This window comes from Ambystoma mexicanum, chromosome 2q, assembly GCF_040938575.1.
Source record: "Ambystoma mexicanum isolate Mex_15411 chromosome 2q, UKY_AmexF1_1, whole genome shotgun sequence".
Taxonomy (NCBI): domain Eukaryota; kingdom Metazoa; phylum Chordata; class Amphibia; order Caudata; family Ambystomatidae; genus Ambystoma; species Ambystoma mexicanum.
In genome coordinates, this window is record NC_090924.1 from 1,357,536,579 (window position 1) to 1,357,550,338 (window position 13,760).

Genomic DNA, 13,760 nt, shown 5'->3' on the forward strand with positions numbered 1-13,760 from the left:
GGAGCAACCAGCCCCACTCTATATGGGTGGCCTCCTGGCAGGACTGCTAGATGGATTGTAGGTGGCCAAAATAGAACTTATCTGCTGCACGAGCAGTAAAGGCGAAGTTGAGAGGAGGACTCGTGAGGTGATAGGACTGTACATCATGATTGGTGGACTGAGACACATGACATGCCTTTTTTTGTGACTTTTGTTGAATGTTTTTTTAATGTTTTTACTTTGTTAAGATTGCTACTCGAATTTATATGAGCCTCGAGCTTGACATAGAATCCCCTTCCACAGTGCCTGTCCATTGTTGTATTGTTGACAGGCCGGTGTGACGTGGGCCAGAGACGCCATTTTGGCAGTATGCGAAACCATACGTAATATGTTGATAGGAGATATTATAGATGGGCACTACTGTCTGGTAACGAACTGCCCCAAAGCAGAGACATTAACAATCATCACGAAAAGTAGTTTAGAGAAGAAAATAATAAAGAGGAAAGGTGTGCGCAAGACATGCGTTCTGACTGAGTGTGTGGCAATGAGAAAGTAATGCCTGATGACAAATGTTATTGGGCAGAGATGGTGTTATGGTGGGGGAGGTGATAAGTAAGCCGGCAAAAGTTGAATCCTTCCTCACTTTTGGTTGTGTACAGAGGGTTGATGAGTGGGTCAGAAGAAAAAGACACATGTTGGAGCCTGAAAGAGGGGATTTTGGCAGGTGAGTGAAAATAATGAAGCAGCAGGAGATACAACATGGCCAACAGCAAACATGGAAAGTGGACCACATACCGTAAAATTCAGATTTTCAACACTAAGGTTATAGAAAGTCATAATTCTAATAAAGACACAGAGGCAAAGTGATTATGCCTTAACTTAACTTTACATCTCGAGAAGCAGAGTAAACCTATAGCCATATCATAAACAACAAACTAAAAAAACTACAAATCCCATCAACTTTGAGTCTTCAGTAGTCCTCAAATGATTGGTGTGCTCTGGCATGTGCTTCCTCTTATGAAATCAGACATGTCCTTAAACACTCCATCTCTTGAAACCTCTTCTTTCTTTCACTGTTCCATGACTCTTCAACTTTGCTCCCCAACCTTGTTGACACCAACTCCATTTCTCCTTGCCCTCAGTCTTCAAGATCCTCCCGTCTTGTTATCTGCCTCTTCCCCTACAATATAAACAATGTCTTAAAAATAGATCTACTGAGGGTGGGTTATCATGACAATCAATTAATACATTAGTCTTCCACATCATAACATTCAGTATAATAACATCATAACGATATTTATGCTTGCTAGGGTGGGATAATCCTTTGCCTCTGTGTCTTTAATAGAATTATGACTTTCTATAGCGTTAGTGTTGAGAATATGAATTCTATGTCAAGACCGAAGGATTACATTATGCTTGTTCAAAGATTACCTACCACCAACGTCGAGCTCTGTTCAATTGACCTGAAATAAAAAATGTTAAATGTAGACTCATTCGACTAGTCTGCTATCTTCCAGCTGAGCCCCTAAATTGTACACTTTAGAGGCCATTGCCCCCTCAATGAGTGTGACCGTAGAGTTCTACATCAACACATCAATACCCGCTTTTTGCATAACCCGTCTCATCCATCTCGCCAGGGTAGCCGGGGTTACCGCCTCCGAAGGTTTACGCAACGTTATGAGTAATTGCATTACCCCTGCGGGTCTAAGGCCATTCGTAATGTTTTCATAAGCCTCAAGACATCTGACCGAACAAAGTTTTGGCTGGTATGGGAAAGCATCATAGGACACCATCCTCAAAACTGTCTTTGTCCTTTTTCGTGACAGTGAAGGCCACCCCTGTTGGGGATACTGTCTTCCTGGTAATCTACAATGCTCTCACATCTGATACCCTCTTGCACGATATGAGACAGAGACGCGTTTTCACCTTGGCTGAAAGGGCCTTTCTGCATAGTTCTGCATTGTCAGGTCATCTTCTAAAAAGCCTCAACACCACATTGACATCCCACAGCTGCATGTATTTAGGCGCTGGAGACTTCAAACTCCTTATGCCTCTCAGCAACATGCATACCAAAGTATACTCTCCTAATGGTAAGCCCTCAACACATGGATGTCCCGCTGAAATCGCTGAGCATGCTGTAGTGACTGTCCTATAAGCCTTCCCTTGCACCGCCAATTGGGCCAGAAAATTCACTATGTTTACCACATCTGTTCTAATGGAATGCACGTTCCTCTCCAGACACCTGCTATGCCACTGTGTCAATGCAGATTTATAACCTTTCCTGGTTGCAGGGTCCCACGACTCCTTGAAGATGCATTCAGCTTCTCCTGAATGTCTCGGCCTAACACAGGATCCCTGGAAATCACCCACGCTATCAGGTTGAGGTTCCCTGCTGCACCAATGGGTGTATGTTCCCTGTGGGCCGCATCACAATCGTCTCACGTCTCGGCAGAGCTATCAGCTTGTAGTAAGCCATCTCCAACAGACTGGGAAATCAGGCCTGTCCCCTCCAGTCTGTGTTACTACCGCTAGCGAGACCCTTTGTCTCTTTGCTTGTGCTAGCATCCTCTGGATCATTGAGAATGGAGGAAACGCATACTCGCTGCACGGCCCCCAGGTCTGGAGAAACACATCTGTCACCTCCACCTCTGGATCCGGTCTCCAACTGAAGAAATTAGGCTGCTGTCTGTTTAAACTCGGCGAGAATAGATCTGTCCAACACGGTCCCCATCGTGACATCAGTTCTTGGAAAACCCCTGAATAGAGCTGCCAATCGCTAGCATCCTTACAGTGTCTGGAATTTCAGTCTGTTAATACGTTCTGAAGTCCCAGTAAGTATTCTGCTGTCACTGAGACCTTCCTCTGCCAACATAACGGCCAGAAATCCTTCACCAGCTCTGCCAGCATTTTGGATCTCGTTCCGCCCAGCCGGTTAATATACCTGACTGCGGACACATTGTCCATCTTGAGGAGTACACACCACTGAGCACTCTCCTGGGTCCAGCACTTCACTGCAAATGAACCCGCAAGAAATTCCAGCCAATTGATGCACAACTCGATCTCCTGATCTGACCATCTGCCTCCTGTCATCAATTCCTCGCAACAGGCTCCACAGCCCCACCAGCTAGCATCGGACTGTATTACTAGGTGTGGGAATGAGCTAAATATTGCTCTCCCGTTCCAGGCTTCCATATGCTGGAACTCCAATTCCACTCTCGCCTCTTGCAAAATTGGAATCTCTGCTCGTGAGACAGACCCTTTCTGAGATGCTGTATCTTCAGCCTCTGCAGGGCTCTATAGTGGAGAGGTCCCGGGAATATGGGCTGAATTTAGGATGCCAGACGACCTACCAGTCTGGCTAATTCCCTTAGGGATATCATTTTCTTTGTCAGGGTGATCCTGAACTCTTTCTTGATCATGTTTACCTTGTTTAACGGTAAACTGAGAGTCCCCTGGGTCGTGACTACCACAAAACCCAGAAATTCCATGTACTGTTCCGGGCGTAGCTGAGATTTCTTTCAATTTACTAGGAAGGCCAGTTGCTGCAGCAGGTCAGTTGTTATTGTCACCTGTTCCTGAAGCAGTTCCCCGTCCTGGCACATTATGCATATGTCGTCCAGGTATATGATCAGTGGAATACCCTGCTCTCTTAGTCGGCTTACTGTAGGCTTCATCACCTTGGTGAAGCACGAGGGTGCTGATGCCAGTCCGAAAGGCAGACATGTGAATTGCCACGTCTGACCTCCCCAGAGAACGCGCAGGAACGTTCATGCATCGGGGGAATGGGTACCATCGGATACGCGTCTCTAAGGTCTACTCTATCAAGCCAGTCTCCCTGCTCTAGTATGTCTTTTAGGAGGTCGATACCCTCCATTTTTAAGTGTCTGTAAACTATGAACCCGTTCAACTATCCGCGGTTGATCACTGGTCTCAGCTCGTGCTTGCCTTTCACCAGGAACATACTTCTTATGAACCCGTCTGTGGCGTGTAGCACCTGAACAATGGCTTTCTTCCACTTTAGCTCTCTGATTTCTACATCCAGCAGCCGCTGGTCTCCTTCACTGAACAAAATGGGCCTTGGTAGCCCTTTCTGTGTCGGTACTTGATACAAATCCAAATGGAACCCCTGGACTGTATCTAGGACCCAGGGATCTCTGCAGATTAACTGCCAGCTCTCTACGCACTGTGCAACCCTCCTGCCTGCTGCTGGGATTTCTGTGCCTTTTGGCTGTCGGCTCTGTGCTGTGTTTGTTATCCCCTGTATTATTATGTTGCTGTCGTGCAGCGTGCTGCCAGCGTCTTCCTTTACCTCTTCCCCTGAGGGGAAGAAAGGGTTTTGTTTTCTGTTGTCCTGTTCCCTCCAATTGGTTCTGTCTCCATTAGGCCTAATCTAGGAGTTTGGCTGGCCGAGCGGCCCCTTACTCGACCAGCCCGTCCGATATCCTGTCTGCTGAATACCCTTTTTAGGGATGCTCGGTCCTTATCTAGCGGCACATACGTATTGGCAAATTTGGTAATTTCCTTAATGAATGAATTGCCAAACAATTTGCCTTTAGCTGCTGCTGCGGCTTTCAACGTTGCCAATTCACTTAAATTAGGGTGTAGAAAAGACCTCCTTCTCTCTGCCGTAATGGCGCTGTTGGCATTACCCAACAGGCAAATAGCCCTCTGTGTCCATCCTGCCAATACAGTAGGATCTATGTTCTCCCCTTTCTGTTTAGTCTCCTCTGCCATTTGGAGGATCTTCGTGAGTGGACCTACTACATCCAGCATCTTATCTTGGCATGAGCCCCAAGATCTATCCAGGCCTTTCTTTTCACGTCCTTGGTATATCTGCCCATGAATGTAAGCATCCTCTCATCAATTTCTGGTGTTTTAGTAATTCCCTCAGAGAGATGCAGCCTGGGACACTACACCTTTTTCTGGCTTCCTTAGACAGTTGCGAGTTCAGCCTTTTCTTAAATATGCTGCAATCTTAACTGGTGGTTCCCATTTTGAGGACCTGGGCTGAATAAGACAATCTGCATGAAACACATCCCCAGCATCCTCTTGTTCATCTGCCCGTTTCCTTTTCTTTGTAGATTTACTGCTCTGGGCTTCACTGGAGGATGTGTGTCTCTACATCCTCCTCGCTAGACTGCTCATGCCAGTTTTGATCCTCCTGCTCCTCTGAGCTAGAGGTGGTGTCTTGCAACCAGTTCACTCTCCCCCTGGACCCTGCTGCCTCCTTTGTGCCACCTTTCTCTTTCCATAGTGAGCCCTGTGGGCGTCTAGGCACTGTGCACCTTGCAGGCTTTATTTCTAACCCCTTTGCTTCTCCAGGGTTGCCTGACCATATGAGTTCCTCCATACCCCTGGAGAGCGCCAAACAATCCTCCATCAGGAAGTGCTTGACACTGTGCCCAAGCGCAGCACTAAGTGTTTTTTGAATAATATGCCCCATACTGGGTTGCAGTGTCTTTTGGCTGGTGTGGGGCCTTTCGCCCTCACCACTAGAACTACTCATGGCTTGCTCTCAGAGTCTTACTGAGCCAATAGTAGATATCACACAGGGTACTGAGGCCTGTTCCCGTCATAATATGAGCCCTCGCAGTGTCTTTTCTTTGTACACAGGTCAAGGAGTGTGCTGCTTAGACAGCTTCTCAGTTTGTCTTGGGATTGTGCGCATCAATGTTGTCTCCTGGCGAGTGTGTCCAGTTGTATCACGTGTTCCGCTTGTCCACAGGCATACTTTCCCAGCCTTAGTTATTGCTAGGAATTCATCCACACCAGTGTCTGCTTTTTGTGGCAGGTTTAATTACTATATATATATATATATATATATATAACTATAAATGTCTGTTTATCCGCGAGTAGGATGGTCCGTGCGTGCTCTCCACAGCTCTAAGTTCACATGGAAATAGACCGCCAGTGCTGGAACCTCCAAGAACTGTTGTGCTTTGTGGTACGTATTTCGAATCCTGCCCTCTTCCGGGTGGTCACGAGGGTTCTGGGTGCCGGAGGCTGAGGCTGCATCACCTTCCAACACCCCGTCTGATTCCTAAGCCCTCTACGTGAGCGTGGCATTGTACTACAACAGTGAATAAACGAAACAATTACAGCTCACACAACAAACATAATAGCTCACTTTACTTATCTGCTGCTCGAGCAGCAAGGAAAGAGAAAGAGGTTTCAAGGGATAAAGGCCTCATCATAAGCCTGGCGGTAATCCAGCTCAATTACCACCGGGCACTAATAGTGTTAACGCTGGGTCGTGCAGTGGAATTAGCGCTGAATCCCAACCTGGCGTGAATGCCCCCCTGACACCGGTGGTAACTCCATTAGCGCATGACGATAACCACTGAAATAAGAGCTACCTTCAAGAAAGCAACGCTGATAGCGCTACCGCCGCCGATCCCGGTGCTAATAGTGCTGGCAGATATTGCGTCACTGCCGGAACGTAACGGTGGCCATTATGAAAAACACAATCCATTAAATATAAATATCTCCACATCCTGCAGCCATCTGTTCTTGGTAATCAGCTAAAATATCTCAGGAGAGAGCAAGAGGCAAGGTGGCCGCAACTCTCCTTCATAAACCCAAATTCAGCGAGGAGGAGCTTGTTGTCCTCACAGACGAGGTAATCTCACACAGTGATGAACTCTATTGCAGTCGCCAATGCAAGACGACTAGCCAGTACAGGACAGCCATCTGGACTACCATCTCCCAGAAGGTGACAGCAGTAACCGGCATACCACGTGACAGAGAGGACTGCCGCGAGCGGCGGAATGACCTGAGGGTCAGAGTGTGGGGACTGCTGTCTCAACACTGGCAAGAGTCCCTGGTGACTGGAGGAGGTACTGTAGAGCCATTGGCCCTCATCGTCTGGGAGAAGGAATGTAGCATAGTGCCAGACCTTGAAGGGATAGAGGGAGTCGCCAGTGCAGAGGCTGGTGCCATCAGCCAGGATGCAGGAGGTGAGTCAACACCCCCCGCCCCCATTATAAATGCATGCACAAATAGCATCAAGGCATAAGATGTCCAAGTGGGCTGGGACACAAGTCAGCAGACCCAGAAGCTGGGCAAGCCAACAGGGCAGAATGACGGGATGGCACATCAACCACCCTTCACATCAGCCATGGGGCAGGTCACCAAGGGCACACCTGAGCCTCACATCAGCAGGAAGGTCAAGCAAGTGAACCAAACCATTACTATGGGCAGCACACCCCTACTGGCGCACCCTGTGCCAGCAGAATTGAGATGCATGAGCGAAATAACACCGTGCAGCAGTCACACCAGCATGATGCGGCCCAAGTAGGCCTGCCCTATGTCAACATGGCTGGCAAGACACAGGAAAGCAAGTGTCCCACACACCGACATGTGCCCAGCCTGCCAATCACCGTACCACCACAGTGCAGCTATGCTGGCTGCACAGCAGTGCCCCGTAGAGCCATGACAGTGCCATGGAGTAAGTACCACCCGGGGAGGGGATGTAGGGCCAAGAAGGAACACAAGCATGCATGCCAGATGCAAGCTGCCCCAGCATGATACCCTGGCCTACCCACAGACAGGACAAAGACCAACAGGGCATGGGTCACACACACATTGTTACAAGCAACCCCATGGCGCTGGGCCCACATGCATCCTCCCATGACCAACCATGCCCATTTTCCCATATGTGTGGTGCCACACTCTGTGCCATATCAATTGTGCCTTGCATGTCAACACACATGGGTGAACCATACCTGATGACATTTCCTATGTCCCCTACAGGCACTCGCGCATCGCCATAGGCATTCGGGGAGGAGGATGCAGGCTCATCAGGGAACACTGCTACCAGGCCCTCAAGGTCTGACACCACCACCCTGTAAAGGCCCACACAGGCCACACTGAGGCAGATATCCCATGCACCCACACCCGCAGCCAGAGGCCCTGACACTGAGGCCACACCTGCTGCCGGTGCTACTGAGGCGCTACCGGTGGACACCAGCCCGGTGTCCTCACCAGCTGAAGGACCACATTTGCCAGAAATCCCTCCACGCCACCAGCATCAACACTCCCCGGAGAGCCCTCCACGCTGCAAGCGCCAACACTCCCCAGAGAGCCCTATCCACAGCCAGCATGCATAGATACCGGAGCCGGGCGTGGAGCCGCCTGCGTGATAGCCTGGGTATCACTGATCCGGCCCTGGCCTGGTAGACCTCCTTCCTCACCAACCGACCCTCCCAGATCCAACTGGGGTTTTTCCTTCAACCAAAACCTGGTACCCCCCGCCCACCGCATTGCTGCTCTCGGCTCCAATGTTTAGTGCAATGCGGATGACACTCAACTTGTTTTCAGGCTCCCCTCTGCCACCTCTCCTCCCTCTCTCATCTCTGAGTGTCTGTCTGCAATCCAGGAGTGGTGTGCCGCCAACGACCTCTGCCTTAATGCCAGTAAGACAGAGATTCTCCTCATCGTCACCCCTGCACCTTCCTTTCCTGTCACTCTCTGGCCGGCCTATCTTGGCCCTCTCCCTACTCCCACCTGTGAGGCTAAGAACCTAAGAGACATCTTCGACTCCACGCTTTCCTTTTCTCTACACATCTCTGATGTCTCTAAGAAGTCAAACTACCAACTGCACCTCCTCAGAGGTATTCTCACTGTCTCTAGATCTCTGGTTCTCTCTAGGCTGGACTACTGCAACAGCCTCTTTCTAAATCTCCCTGCTACTACTCTCCGCCCTCTGCAACTCATCCAGAACAGGACTGCAAGTCTTGTCCTTGGACTCAAGCCCTGGGATCATATCTCTCCATCCCTGAAATCTCCTCATTGGCTCCCAGTGGCTGCAAGGATTAAGTTCAAGACCCTTTACATTGTCCACAAGACCTGGGTCCGAAATACCTTGAACTTTCCCTTCGGAAATACCTTCCTACTCGAGCTCTTCGCTCCTCCAGCTTCAACTCCCTCAAGGTCAGTTGCTTCTCCAAGAAACAAGTTGGGGTAGATCTCTTTCTTCGGTGGGGGCCTCCTTCTGGAACAGCCTCGCTGCCTCTCTGAAACTTGAGGAGAACCATCTAAGGTTCCGTAAGCACCTCAAGACCTGCCTCTTTGCTTCTGCCTTCTCTCTTTCTCTCCCCTGCTGATCTATGTCTGGTTCTGCACTCGGCACCTGGATACCCTCTGATTTTGGGCCCAGATCCCTGCCCACCCTGCCACATACCCACATACCCACACTGCCTCCTGGCAACCCTTGCACTTGGTTCTGTATCTGCAACCCTACAGTCCCCTTCCTGCACTTATTAGTCACTGTTTGTCTGCACCTTCTTATTATTGCCCTTGCCATGCTGGCCGCACTACCTGTTGCTGTTTAGTTCTTGTGTTCAGCACTTTCCACTGTCAGCAGCACTTTCCACCTCCCCCTGCCCCTTGCACTTTCCCCCATTCCTCTACCCTGCACTTGCGTGTTCTCAATGTCACTGGGCCTAGTAAGATCGTTGTTGCTGTTCTCCCTTGTACTCCTCCCTTGCCTCGTTGCCCCCTGAAATACTTGTGTATGGGCGCAATATAAATAAACTATCATATCATATCATATCATATCATATCATATCCTATCATATCATATCATACTCCCACTTATGGCTCCCTTGCATTCATCCCTGCGCCAGTGAAGAGCCTCCCCACTCACACGGAACACTACAACACGCAGCATGCCGTTGCGTAGGCTCGAGGACATGGAGCGCAGAAAGCGCCAGATGGAGGGGATTGGCCACATGCACACCACATAATTGCAGGCTATTAGGGACAGTATTCAGGGAGCTACCCGCAGGATTGTGCGTTCCATGGCACGGAATAGGGCTGAGATGATTGTTAACATTCCCAAAGTGTTTGTGAAATGACAGAAGCTGTCTCTGCACTGGCAAAGGCCAACAGAAGTGCAAAGGCAGCAGGACCTTGGGACAGGCTTCATCCTGTCCACATCATCCACACCCAGTCAGGGCCCCATCTGTGCCTGAGATCACCAGGGGCATGCTTGGGGTTCAGGGGGAGAGGCCACGTTGTGATTGACTCTGGGACACCGATTTCCTTATGTTGGTGGTGGGAGGGGAGAGAGGGAGTAGTGTGATGTGGTGTTGCTGGGGGAGGGGGTAAGTGTGATGGGGTGCTGGTGGGGAGAGGGTGGATAGTGTGGTGGGGTGTTGGTGGGGAGAGGGTGGATAGTGTGATGGGGTGTTGGTGGGGGAGGCAGGAGGAGGGATAGTGTGATGAGGTATTGGAGGGGGTACGAGGGATAGTGTGATGTGTTGGAGGGGGGAGGGTGGATAGTGTGATGGGGTGTTGGTGGGGAAACAGGTTATTGTCGGCGCACTTCATTCCATAAAAACCAATAAAATTCATCAATTTGAGGACATTCATGATAGTGTCTTTGTCGTGTTTATTGATTAGGGTGGTGTCACACAGTTGTGCATGGCTTGTGCCATGTGAAAGTGTCAAAAGAAATTGTCTATCAGAGCCTGACATGCCATTCTCCCGTCCCTCACATCATCTCTGCCAATGCGTGCATTTGCCTCAGCCACGGGCACTGCATCCTCATCCTCTGGGGTGGCATATCCATGTCAGGGGGTAGCAGAACATTTCTCTTCAGGCAGATATTGTGCAACATCACACACACAAGCACAATTTTGCCAGTTTTGTCTGGAGCGTACATCAGGGTTCCACTGGTATGGTCAAGGAAGCGGAAACGTGCCTTCAGGAGGCCAAAAGTACGCTCAATGCACACACGGGTCCGGCTGTGAGCATGGTTATAGGCATTGTCTTGCAATGTTAATGGTTCGCACACAAGGGTCATTAGCCATGGCAGCTGTGGGCATAGGAGTCACCTGCATGGGGAAGGCACAGGCATTAGTCACTGTGTAAGGTGTGGGGGTGGACTTACACAATATCAGGTCAATGGACTACTTGTGCAGATGGGCCTTCATTTCACAGCATGTGTCTATCCTATGTCTGTGCATGCATTGTCACTTGTACCATGCATTGTTTGTGCTTTACATGCACCCTGTTCCCTTGCAGCATATGTTACGTACGGTGTGTGTCAGTGACATGTGCAGCGGACATGGTGGCTGTCATGTGGCTGTGTATTCACACCATGCACGTTGCATGCTGGGTTCCCCATGGACCATCCCTGGGCTTCTGGTGGCAATGGGTGGGCATTGTGGGCTGGCCGCACTTGGGTGCATGGCCGTGGCACTGGCAGGGATGTTGTGCTGTATGGCATTTTGGCCATTTGATTGCATTGCTTTGGTGGATGTGTGTTGCATTGTGGTACCTGTAGTCATTTTGGTGTATTTGATACTGTATGTGTACTACTGATTCTGCATGCAGGTAAGGACAGCATGTGCATGCGCCCTGGTCTGTACTGTGACGTTGGTGCCAAAGGTGGTCAAGTGCAGATTTTGCATTCACTTCTCATGCCATCCTTTGTGTGGTCATATCGAACACCTCCCCCATTTGAGCATGTCACCCACACCGCATGTGTGCTAGCTTTTCTACTCACCTACTATTCATGTCTGTTGTCATCTGTGCCTCTTCATGAATCTTGGCAGTGTGCTGTTCCATAGGACCATGGCATCGTGGATGAAACCAGGGTAGCGGGCACAGTAGTGGGTGATGATGAGGTTGGGGTTACAGGTCACCTGCACTTTCACAGAGTGGTAGTGTTTGCGGTTTCGGTACACTGCTTCATGGGCCTTGGAGGCCACCAGCGCAACGAGGGTACATTCCAGGGCAGCAGACATATTTGGCATTTGGGCAATGGCATAGAACTGTGCCTTCATGGCATTGATTTGGGATGGGGTGGTAGGCAGTGAGATGTGACTTTGGACTTGCCGCAAGAGGGCTTCAAGCACCTGGGCAAACATTGCACAGAATGTGGGCTGTGCTATGCCGTGCATCATGGCCACAGAGTGCTGGAAGGTGCCATTTCCAAGGAATTGTAGGACAGACACTAGTTTTAGCAGTGGGAGGCTAGCTATCCGGATGTTGATCCCTCTCCCTTGTCGTCCTGTATTGTGGTGAGCTCTTTTATGGTCTCCCTGTTGAGGAGGTACAGGGTGGCCAACTGGCTGTCAGTGATGGTCCAATGTGAGGGTCTGACCCTGGGTATTGTGGCATGCCTTGCTTGGCCTATACTCCCCCTCCTGACTCCCGTCCCCCTCCCTGTACTCACTGTGCCCTGGCCTGGTTGTCCAGCCTCTCCACTTTCAAGCGCAGCCTGAGCAGCTGTCTGTCTCAGCTCACAGTGGCTAGTGGCAGCCAGGTGTTTGAGACAGTATTTGGGGTAAGGGTGTGCCTTATGTAGCCCTCTGGGGTGGATTAGGATCACCTGTGTCTTAATTTCTGGCAACTGTCTTAATTTACCTACAGCTGGATGCTGGAGGTAACTGCACCGTGTTTTCGGTGCTATTAGTGCCGGTTTTTGGCACTAATACCACCAGATATGGACTCGTAATGCGGCTGTGTTTGCGCTTTGTGTGGCCGGCTGTAATAGCATCGGCTGTAATAGCGCCGCCTGTAATTGCGCCGGCTCATTTCTCAATCAGCGGTATTTGCGCTTTCTCATGATCCAGCGGAGCAGAATTGGCGGCGCTAATACCATTACGGCAATGTTTAAGGGTTACCGCCGGACTTGTGATGAGGTCCAAAGTGTTTAAGGACATGTTGGATAACTGGATTGGTTAAGAGGAAGTACATGTCAGAGCACACCAATCATGCTACCAAAGACTCAAAGTTGATGGGATGTGTAGTTTTTTCACTTTGTTGTTTATGATATGGTTATAAGTAGAAGTAAAGTTTGCATAGAATCAATCCCCTATTCAGAGGAAGCTGATAAGCTGTGCTGCTATCTCGAGGTGATAATACACATTTAACAATACGCATTACTTGCGGAAGTGACTGCGTGCCGCATCAGAGTGCAGCATCACAGATAGCAAGCAGAAATGGCTGCTTTGTGCAGACCCTTTGGCTATTAAAAAATTGAAAAAAAGCTTCCGAATATTTGGTCTCAACTACGAAGTCTGTTGACACAAGTAAGAGTTCTAAAAACCTTTTGCAGAATAGAGGCTGGAAAGAAGAGTTTCTTGTTACCTACAAAATGCCCGCCACCCTGAATATTCCCTTTTCCGGAGTACCAGAATCCTTCGGGAAGTATGTTTACTTCCAGACTGTTGTGTATTTCTGGAAATCTCTGCACTGTAGTCCAAACGTCCCTAACCTTCCTGCAAAGCAAGGCCTGCAACTGTGACAGGCCACCTTTAAAGGTTTCTACGTGGATCCCCGGCATCATTTTTAAAAGTGGCAAGTTTGATGGAATCACTTTGTGCCATTTTCGACCACTTTCTCTTGCTTTGGGGGGCTCCCTATATGCTGCTCCCTACCCACAGCCCCAGCCACCTCCAGCCCCTCCCCACACACCTATACAGCTATATACAAAGCTGTCAGGACCATACTGCCCTGATGATCCCTCAAGGGTGAAGCCCGGTATGTGGTTGTCCTGACATGACAGCCTTGCGAAATGTCTGTCTTGGGTTGATTTAAGCTATGTGTAAAGTAGCACTTCCCTGCAGGACAAAGACAATTTCCTGCAGAAAGAGCACAATGCTTGGCTGATGTGGCTCCGAACTGATATGATATGATATGGCATTTATAACGTGCTTATGCACAAGTGCTTCAAGGCGCGGCGCGACGAGGCAAGGGAGGGGAACAAGGGAGGACAGACAACGATCCTACTAGGCCAGGTGTCATTCAGATCGCGCAAGTGCGTGGGA

General features: G+C 49.6%; 1 long non-coding RNA gene across 1 annotated transcript in view; it reads right to left on the minus strand.

The window, feature by feature from the left end:
• Positions 1–846: 846 nt before the first annotated feature.
• LOC138570160 (uncharacterized) overlaps positions 847–13,760 on the minus strand; it is a 60,442-nt gene continuing 47,528 nt past the window's right edge. The window contains exon 2 of the long non-coding RNA XR_011303409.1: positions 847–1,159. This is a non-coding gene — a long non-coding RNA (uncharacterized lncRNA). The remainder of the gene's footprint in view (positions 1,160–13,760) is intronic.